Here is a 9,477-nt window from a genome sequence, read left to right as displayed (position 1 = left end):
AATTGAACAAACCCATGAAACTTCACATCGGGGAATCAAAGAAAATCAAGCAGAAATTCTGGGAAGGTATTATTTTCCCAGAATGAAAGCAAAAATTAGAAAATATGTGCTTTTGTGTGAGACGTGTAACAAAATAAAATACGAAAGGAAGCCCTATCGCATCCGACTAGGGGAGACGCCTATTCCTAAGAAACCATTGGAAATTGTCCATATGGACGCTTTCATATCACAGCCGTGTATATTTCTCTCAGCTGTCGATAAATTCTCAAGGTTTGGAACTTTAATCCCTGTTAAATCCAGGTCTATTCCGGATATAAGAAGAGCGCTTATCAAATACCTGTCACTTTATGGGCAACCAGGTTTAATCGTTTCCGATAATGAACCAGCCCTAAAATCAATTGAAGTTCGTGAAATGCTAAATGACTTGAACATCCAACAGTATTTCACACCAGTGAATAATAGCGAGACAAATGGTATAGTTGAACGTTTTCATTCAACTTTGATCGAAATCTTTCGGTGTAATAGGCCAAAGTATGACTATCTCTCTCTTAAAGAAATGTTCCAACTAGCCTGCACACTGTACAATAATGCTATCCATTCGTCTATCAATTTGAAACCACGTGAAGCATTTTTTGGAGTCAAAGACGGAGAGGAGAGACCTCTCGACCAAATTGAGTTAATAAGAGTCCGTAATGAATTTTATGATAAAATTACTGCCACTAACAAAGAAACACAGGTTAAACAGCACATGTATCACAATTCTACAAGAGAAGACCCACCAGTTCTCGAAGAAGATCAACCTATTCTCGTTAAGTGCCAAGGTATCAAATCGAAACGGAGGGATCGATTCGAACTGAAAATTGTAGATAACGATGGACACCAAACGCTCCACGACCAGGACGGGAAAAAGATTCATAAATCAAACCTACACCGGATTAGGAATTAATATTCTCTATTATTCTTTTCAGACATTGAAACCGCAAACCAGTTACGATATACCGTTCTCACTCTATATCATACAACTGGCTAACATAAAAGATGAAGAGATATCACACAGATCATCTCACTTCAATGGTAGACAAACCTAACTCTCTGGAACGGAATAATAATAATAAAAAAAAAATGGTTGTGCCCTATAATAATACCTTCTCCTCTTACCATTTTAGGTTAAAAAGTAAACTTTACATTGGCAGCTTGCTACCCTACGTCTAAGTACTTTTACACGTCTGTTACATCGAGCCTAATACAACTCTCACCTTCAGATACCTTTGAATGCCTAGATATAAAAAAAAGTAAATTACCATTGTATGTAGATTTAATAAACAAAACGAATGACTAACTCCAACTAACACTAATCAAAATATTAAAAGCAAATTTATGATCGTATCCTTTGATTTAATCAATCAAAATTAGACGCTCACGAACGAAAGCAATTATACGTTTTAAATTACAGGAAAATGCTACGAAGCTTACTGAAAACATGGTTCCTCTTGTCGATTCCAGTATACTGTAGTTCAGAATTAGATATTGTTAACCTTCATAATAACCCAATCGTTCTTACCAAACAAAACAACTGTAAATTACAAACCGGAACCATTAAAATTATTCATCCAATCAATCTACATCAAATCGAAGAGAGCATAGAACTACTGACTACAAAATTTTATACACAACTAACCCCAACTAACCCAATGAACGAGGTCGTTAAATATCGGATCAAGAAGCTGTATTCATCCCTCTACGCGTTGAAACCGCAACAAACGCATCGACACAAGAGATGGGACTCATTAGGCGCTGCGTGGAAGTGGATTGCCGGATCGCCCGATGCACAAGATCTACAGATCATTAACTCTACAATGAATGATATCATCGATCAAAATAACCAGCAATACAGAGTTAACGAAAACATCAACAACCGGATTTCGAAACTGACGCAAGCAATCAATCAAATAGCCAGCGCTCTAAACCCCCAGAATGGATTGGACGTTATGCAAGCAATTACCACAATGTTGAACATGGACGTCATTAATGAACTCCTCGACAATATCCAGGAAGCAATCACCCTCAGCAGAATTTCCGTTATTAACAACAACCGCTCTTCAATACCAAGGAGTGAAGATAAATTTTCCGGACGAAGCCCTACAGTTTGTTACTCCAAAAATTGCCGTGAAAGAAGGAGACTTGTTGTACATACTCCATGTTCCAGAATTGAAAAACGCAACAACTACAATTGTGAGGATATACCCGCTGATCGTAAATAATCAAATGATAAAATCGTACCCAAGCCACATTATACGGCGTGGGCCAAAACTTTTCGAAACAGATAAGCCCGAAGACTTCGTACAGAGATCATTCCACACTAAAGAATTCGAAGATAAATGTATTAGACCACTAATACTGGGAAAACAATCACATTGTACCTCAGTTCACAAAAATGAAACTACCCAACAGCTAATAAACGAAAACACCTTATCAATTTCAAACGCTAAAAATCACACACTAGAATCCAATTGTGGACCCGATAATAGAACCATCACTGACAATTTTATCATCAAGTTCGCGAACTGTACGGTTAAATTCAATAACCATAAATTTCATAATTCGGAAACCATGGTGGATACATAAATCCTGCATGGAGCATTCCACAATATTTTGATCGATTGGACCATTCAAAACCAACCTAATATAAAGGAAATCCCCGACACAGCCATCAACAATAGAAGGAAGTTAGACCACGTTTATTTGCAACAAAGTAGCCTTCGCTTCAATCTATGGATAACGTTTGGAGGAATATCTCTTTCGACAGCGATTTGCTTCATTATAATAATCCTCATTCTGAGAAACATCAATCCTTGCCTAATGTTCAATTTTAGGAAAAAGCAGCAACCAAATGTCGACCCGGGACGGCTCGAACTTGAGGAGGGGGTAGTTACGAACGCGATTGAGAAGCTGAAAGCCCAACAACAACAAATCGCAGCAACCCTGGCTGCGATGGAAGTTTAACAACAACAACGTGCTACGATTATTCGCACCCCGCGAGTTGTATCGAGAGCAAGTACAGTTGAAGCCACCTGTAATTCTTGCGTTAAATGCTTTGCCACGCCAACCAACCCGGCGCGATCATCAATAACAAAACCTTCCACTCTGCAGCAGAACTCAGCGTACTACCTATCGATGCGATAGCACCGAGAGTGCCGATTTAGCAGAATGGGCATAATGACCCTTGGACAGCTACGACGACGACGACGGCGACGACGACAATCGCGAGCAGTGTAACATTTTATAAGTAAAATAAATCATTATTGTTTTAACTCGTAAACGTAGTAGGTCGTCCTCACGTCAATCCGAACATTAATTGTTGCAAGCTTATAACTCATATATGAAGTCAGAATGGTCTATGTACATTGGTGAGATAAAATCGCAAAGAAACTGTTAATTTTATGTATCCAAATGTTAAACCACTTCATAACCTTTATATTAGAACATTTTGTTTGAAAGAATCCGTTGAACAGAATTTTATTCAGAGATTTTTCGAAAATTGCTTCTCCTGAACAATTTGCTCGATGGCACATAGACCACTCTGGTTCGCAACGGCTCATTTGTGCTTTGACAACTTCAATAATGTTCTTCATTAGAAATGTTGCAACAGACGTTTACTATAATATTCTTCATTAAAGTTGTATAAAATGTCATTTAATAACAGCTACCTGGTTTGCCATGGTATGTTAACGTTTTCATAGGAATGGGCTTTACCAAAAACTGTAATGGCATCTCACTTTTCAAGCGAAACTGATCAGATTTTTGATGAACGGGTAGGATAATAGTGTCTTTAAAAAATAAGAAATAAATTTTACTAGAAAAAACACTTAAAATATTGAAAAAATAGTGGCCCAAATAAGGGTGAATATAATATTGTTTTCCTTATTTTGACATGCTTCATTTCGAGCAAGAGCAAGAGCTATCATCGATATAACGCCGCGAATCATAGTTACCATAGTAACCATAAATTTGTTATGATCGTGTTATTGTACAAAATTGCTGCTAAAATGGTAAAAACGCCGAAAATTGGTAAAAAATATAATGAAGCATCTGTTGCTGAGTGTCTTCAAGCAATTAAAAGTGGTGTTTCGACTAGAGAAGCTTGCAGGCGCTACAATGTTCCACGATCCACCGTAATGTTCCGTGCAAGCAGAAAGTGGTCAGGAAAACCACGAAGAGGTAAACCAACTGCATTGACTGCCTCGGAAGAGGATTCAATTGTTCGTTGGATAACTCGGATGGCACGTAAAGGATTCCCTATTACGAAAACTACAAGACTTATCTCAGAAAACCCTAGTCATTCGGACTGCAAGATGGAAACCGGTATGTTGACACAATAGTAAACTTTTATGTTGTTCAATGCTATTGCAATATTCCTTGCGACATTTTTCTCACTAACGTGACTCCCGTAATAGGACTTCATTCACTTCACTCTGCTTTCACCGTGAAGTGACTCCCGTAATGGTACTGTAGATTCATTGAACGCCATCCAATACTCTCAGTGCGTAAGCCATAGTTAGTTTCATCAGCGGTAGCTACGGCTCAAATTAGGAAACTGTTGTGGTCCAAATGAGGAAACGGTGGCCCATTAAAGGAAACTGAAGCGATGATTTATTTCTTTTATTACAAGAAAATAGAGGTATTCACCTTCATTCTTGTTTACGTTCGTATCCAACATTCGTACGAAAGTATGGATTCGAATGAGTTCGGAAATGCCATTCTTGTATTCGTACAAAGACCATACGAATCCATTCGTATCGCATACGAATGCGATACGTATGCGAAACGGGTGGATGTCTATACAAAGAAGGTTGGTGTCTAGACTTAAGGGTTAGAAAAGGTTTGAACATAAGGAGGGAGATGTCAAGTGTGTCAAGCCGGTTGAGCGAGGCTCCTGACGGCAAACCATTTTTTAATTGGATAAAAAATAAATATGTTTTTATAATAGTTTGCATAATGAAAAGGTCTTTTTTTGAAAAACATTGACAGTTAACGTATGCATAAAATGTAAGATAAACGCGGCTACAAAAATTATCATTTCCGGAATGAAATTTATTTGGCGAAATATGAAATTGGAACCAAATTTACGAACTCCGATGCAAAAACATAAGCACGTCAAGGGCCAGCATGATGCGATAAAATTTCTGTTTACATTTTTTGTGCAGTTTGGATTGTATTTTGTAGGCAGTTTATTCTGCTTAATTCTGGTAAATATGTTATAATTGAACGTGTCCTCAGGTGAAAGCCGATAGATTTGAATTGTGATTCGGCAGGAGTGATAGTTTTTTCTTATATAGGCGACTAATATGCATGGCCGATAAGAAAATCATCCTGGTCTACAAGCGGCCTGAATAGCAGGTAAGTTTGTTAATGGAAATGATTACTTCCACTAGCCGAAACTGAAACAGATACCGATTTTGTTGCAAATTATGGTGGCGAACCAGCCTGTGACTGAAAGCCACCTTAATAAAGTTGAAAAAAAGTTGCAAATTTGTGTGCTGCTGTTTTTAAGAGTTTTTTTTTGTTACAGAACAAACAGGTCGAACCTACAGACGACGACATTCTTCATCTAGATTCAGGTCCAGATCGCAATCTCGACGTCGCACAACGTATGGCAAAGATGGGTCAAATGTTAGCGATGATGTGAATGATCTCATGATGGCTTGGTTGCTGCTGCTGCTACTCGAAAAGCCACGCAAATGGCAAGTACAAACAGCGCGGAACAACAGGACAAAAAAGATGACATTACTGCACGGGTATGTTGTATCTATTTGTTAGTAATTTAAACGTTACTCATTTTTATTTAAATTTTGACCGTTTCAGTTATTCTTGGAAAGTGCTTCAAGACATCCTGGATCAGGCCAGAACTGAAGCTGATGCCGATATTCTTGCGAACTTGTGTGCAGCTAGTGTCACGGCCGGTGGTAGTCTGGCTGTCTCTACCCCAAAAAGGGCCTAGTGAACGAAGTTGTGTCCTAGTGGATTGATGTGTGATTGTAGCGAATAGGGCTTTATTACAGAAGAGTCGACTCGACTCGCCCATGTATTTCAAATTAGGCAAGTTGCTCTTAGAAGTTACTGTAATATGGCCCTATGATGTGAGAATTCTCGTCATGTACTTTGTGAGTAGAAGATGATGAAAAATAAAATACAGTTGCTAAACCATATTACTTGAAGCTTTCCGCTCTTTTAAGTTAACTCCTGTCCGTAAACTCTATTGTATTATATATATATATATATATATATATATATATATATATATATATATATATATATATATATATATATATATATATATATATATATATATATATATATATATATATATATATATATATATATACATACATATATGCCCTTTTTCAAGTATTTAGGCTTTGAATATATGGAACATTGCCAGTTTTTTTTATTAAGAAGGTGTCTAAGCTTTTTCGCCGTCTCAGGAAACTCATTCAAGCGCGGTTCAGTTTACTCTTGAAGAGGGCAAGTTAACAGATATTTCACGCTCTATTATCTTTGCGCCCGAGATGACTATTTCAATACTACGGTTTCAATGACCACATGTTGTAAGAGTGAAGGGTTTGTATGTGTCTCGTGATGGCCCTCTGCTTAGAACAGTGGTTCCGGGGTCCGCGGCCGGCAAGGGGGTCGCGAGGCTCATCTAGGGGGGGCGCGAAGCTCTTGGTAAATTTGACAGGTAATTAAATCATCTTTCTTGGTATCTCTGTGAAAGCGGATTTTCAACTCTTCTGCGTATTAGAACCGAGGCGTGAAACAAATTAGGCTTGCAGGACGATATGAGATTGGAAAACGCAGTCTCATATTGCAAAATTTGTATAAGAAATTCTTTTGGGGGGCCTCGAAGCTCCTTGTGTTTAGCAAAAGGGGGCCGCAGAGCCAAAAAGGTTTGGTTGGAGACTTCGTTCGCGTTTTTTCTTCACTCCAATAGTTTTTCAAGCGCATAATTCATCATATCACAAAACCAATCTGTTATAATTTTTGCTTTTAGTCCAATTGCCAAAAATTTGCGTTTGGCGTACGGTTTGTTGTATGTAATAATTTTAAGCTATCATGTTTAACGAGGTGACACCCGCGAAAATTATATACATTTTTTCGTATTGGTTGCAAGATAATTATAAGCAACCTGGGGGGTGTCACTTAGTCAAGCCAAGTCAAGTCCTTTTGATACTTGTGGATGATGCAGAGGATTTCTCGGTTTCTAGTAGCAACTAGTGTTAAACTGATACTTCTGAAACCCGCGGTTTTATTTTCACATATAAAGATCGGCGGTTGTTGCACACTAAAATTGGTTTGCAACTCCCAGGTATATTTTTAAGGTTCCTTGTGCAATTAGAGCTGATCCTGGTTAATCGCGGGCAGCGCTCGAGCAATCAATATGCTTCGCTATGCTAGTTAATTAAGATGCTTGTCCGAAGGTGGTGCTCATTTACATTAGTGAATGATTACCACATTTGAACAAGCAGCAAAAAATAAACTAGCATAGCCTTGCATTGTTGTCGTTATTGTTGTTGTAGTGCCAAAACGCCGTTCAATGAAATCATCATGCGTCTCCGTTGGAAAGTCACTGCATGATGGAGTCGCACCTGATACCAATAAACAATTTTGTTGATTTATAGCCTAGTAGGCGGATTTTAGCTGAATTTTAGCTTAATATGTATATGGATGTAATTAGTGGCACTAAAAATTAGCTAAACTACTAAACTAAACTGAAAACGATTTTTATGTAAAATTTCCTGAGGAATCCAAATAAATCAAACGGTAGGGTCTCCTGGGTCTGGAATCCTTCAAAACGGAGAAATTCGGTTGGGATAATGATTTACGCCGTTATTGTTGTTTAAAGTCCAGTTTGGAATTTTTCCTTGAAAGGCCCATTCATTACCATCAATTTGATGTCGAAAAAGTTAAAATCGATCAAACGGGTCAAAAGTTACAAATTTTTGAAAATTGCAAATTTTTAAAAAAGTTGATTTTTTGAGCCATTTTATTTCAGTAAGTGCCATACTAAGGACCAAATAAAAATCAGTTTTCAACTTCGTAGACTACACACATTTACTTTATATGTACTATATAAATGTGGTTTGGTAAATCATTTTAATGTTTATAAAGCATCTTTATCTCGATTTTTCATGAGGATGGTTCAGTTTTGAGGGTCGAATTGGGTTGAAATTTTGTACAGGTCATTTCTTTAAATTCGATTATGGAATTATTCAAACATGTCATTGCCACCCCAATATATATATGCATCAGGAGAATATTATTTTTCAATGCATGACACTAACAGAAGACGTCATTGATTTTAATTCGACAAATTAGATAGAACAAATGAAGCGTTGATAGTTATCTGAACATGAAGAAATGAGAAACAAAAAAGGTTGAAATTTTAAAAAATGAGAAAATTTATTAGACAGAACGGTTTATTTGATAGTCTTCGACATGTCGTCCAAAAAAAATATAAATCGTGAGAAAAAATAAAATGTTAGGGAAAGAAGACAAACCATTTAATTAAATTAATTAAATTTAATTACCTAAAAAAATCCGCCTTTTTTAAATCTTTTCTATAACAAAAACTACACACTTTTAGCTAAACAACGATAGTTGACTGAACTAAAGAAATAAAAAATAATTTTTTTTTTCTCTACAGAACTAATTTTTTTTTTTGAGATGGCAAAATTATTATCTACAGCTTCATCGAAAACACTATATGGAAAACGAACCTGTTTTGACTCTGAAAATATTTTTATCATTAATTGATAGGTCCTCGGGTCAGTCAATTGGATTCATATGTTCATTCTGTTAACGAGAAATCTAACTTTAGGGGTATTTCCTCAGTCGACTTCCTAATGACTATTGTAATATTTGAAGACTATTATAGTCATTAAGAAGTCGGGTTAGGAAAAAAGTCAAAACGGTTTTTTTAATCGTCATAGTGTGTAAAAAATTAAAAGAGTTTTTTTTCTGACAAATTTTTATATTTACATTTTTTTAACTTGTTGGTTACTGTTCTCGAGTGAGTAGTTTTTCAATGTCATATAGTGTAATATTGTCCTAATGTAAATCAATTTGTACGTAAAATGTGAAATATATTTTAGGCCCTGATGATGGTCCCATAGAAGGACCGAAACGTTGGTGATGAGCAGATAGAAATCAACGCAATTCATTAGACTGCAAGCCGAAATATAAATCCCTTAAATAATACATCAATTCCAGTCGAAAACTTAAGTTACTATTTGATGATAAAATTTGCAAATATCTGGGGGTGGGGTGTTTTGTTATAAAGCTACGTGATTATCTAAAGGAAGGGTCTTGATTTTGTGACGAAATGCTACGATGGGGGAAGGGGGAGAGTAAAAAAACCTAGAAAAGCTGCGTCATTTATGGATGTTCCCTAACACCATGAATGAAATTATTCTCGAAATT

General features: G+C 36.7%; 1 long non-coding RNA gene across 1 annotated transcript; it reads left to right on the top strand.

Annotated features, from left to right (window-relative positions):
* Positions 1 to 4,934: 4,934 nt before the first annotated feature.
* LOC129729596 (uncharacterized) lies at positions 4,935 to 6,215 on the top strand. Its single transcript, XR_008728706.1, has 3 exons — positions 4,935 to 5,397; positions 5,570 to 5,795; positions 5,863 to 6,215. It is a non-coding gene; the product is annotated as an uncharacterized LOC129729596 (long non-coding RNA).
* The last annotated feature ends 3,262 nt before the right edge of the window (positions 6,216 to 9,477 follow it).

Source organism: Wyeomyia smithii, chromosome 3 (genome assembly GCF_029784165.1).
Source record: "Wyeomyia smithii strain HCP4-BCI-WySm-NY-G18 chromosome 3, ASM2978416v1, whole genome shotgun sequence".
In the NCBI taxonomy this organism is placed as follows: domain Eukaryota; kingdom Metazoa; phylum Arthropoda; class Insecta; order Diptera; family Culicidae; genus Wyeomyia; species Wyeomyia smithii.
This window is presented reverse-complemented; position numbering and strand designations above follow the sequence as displayed.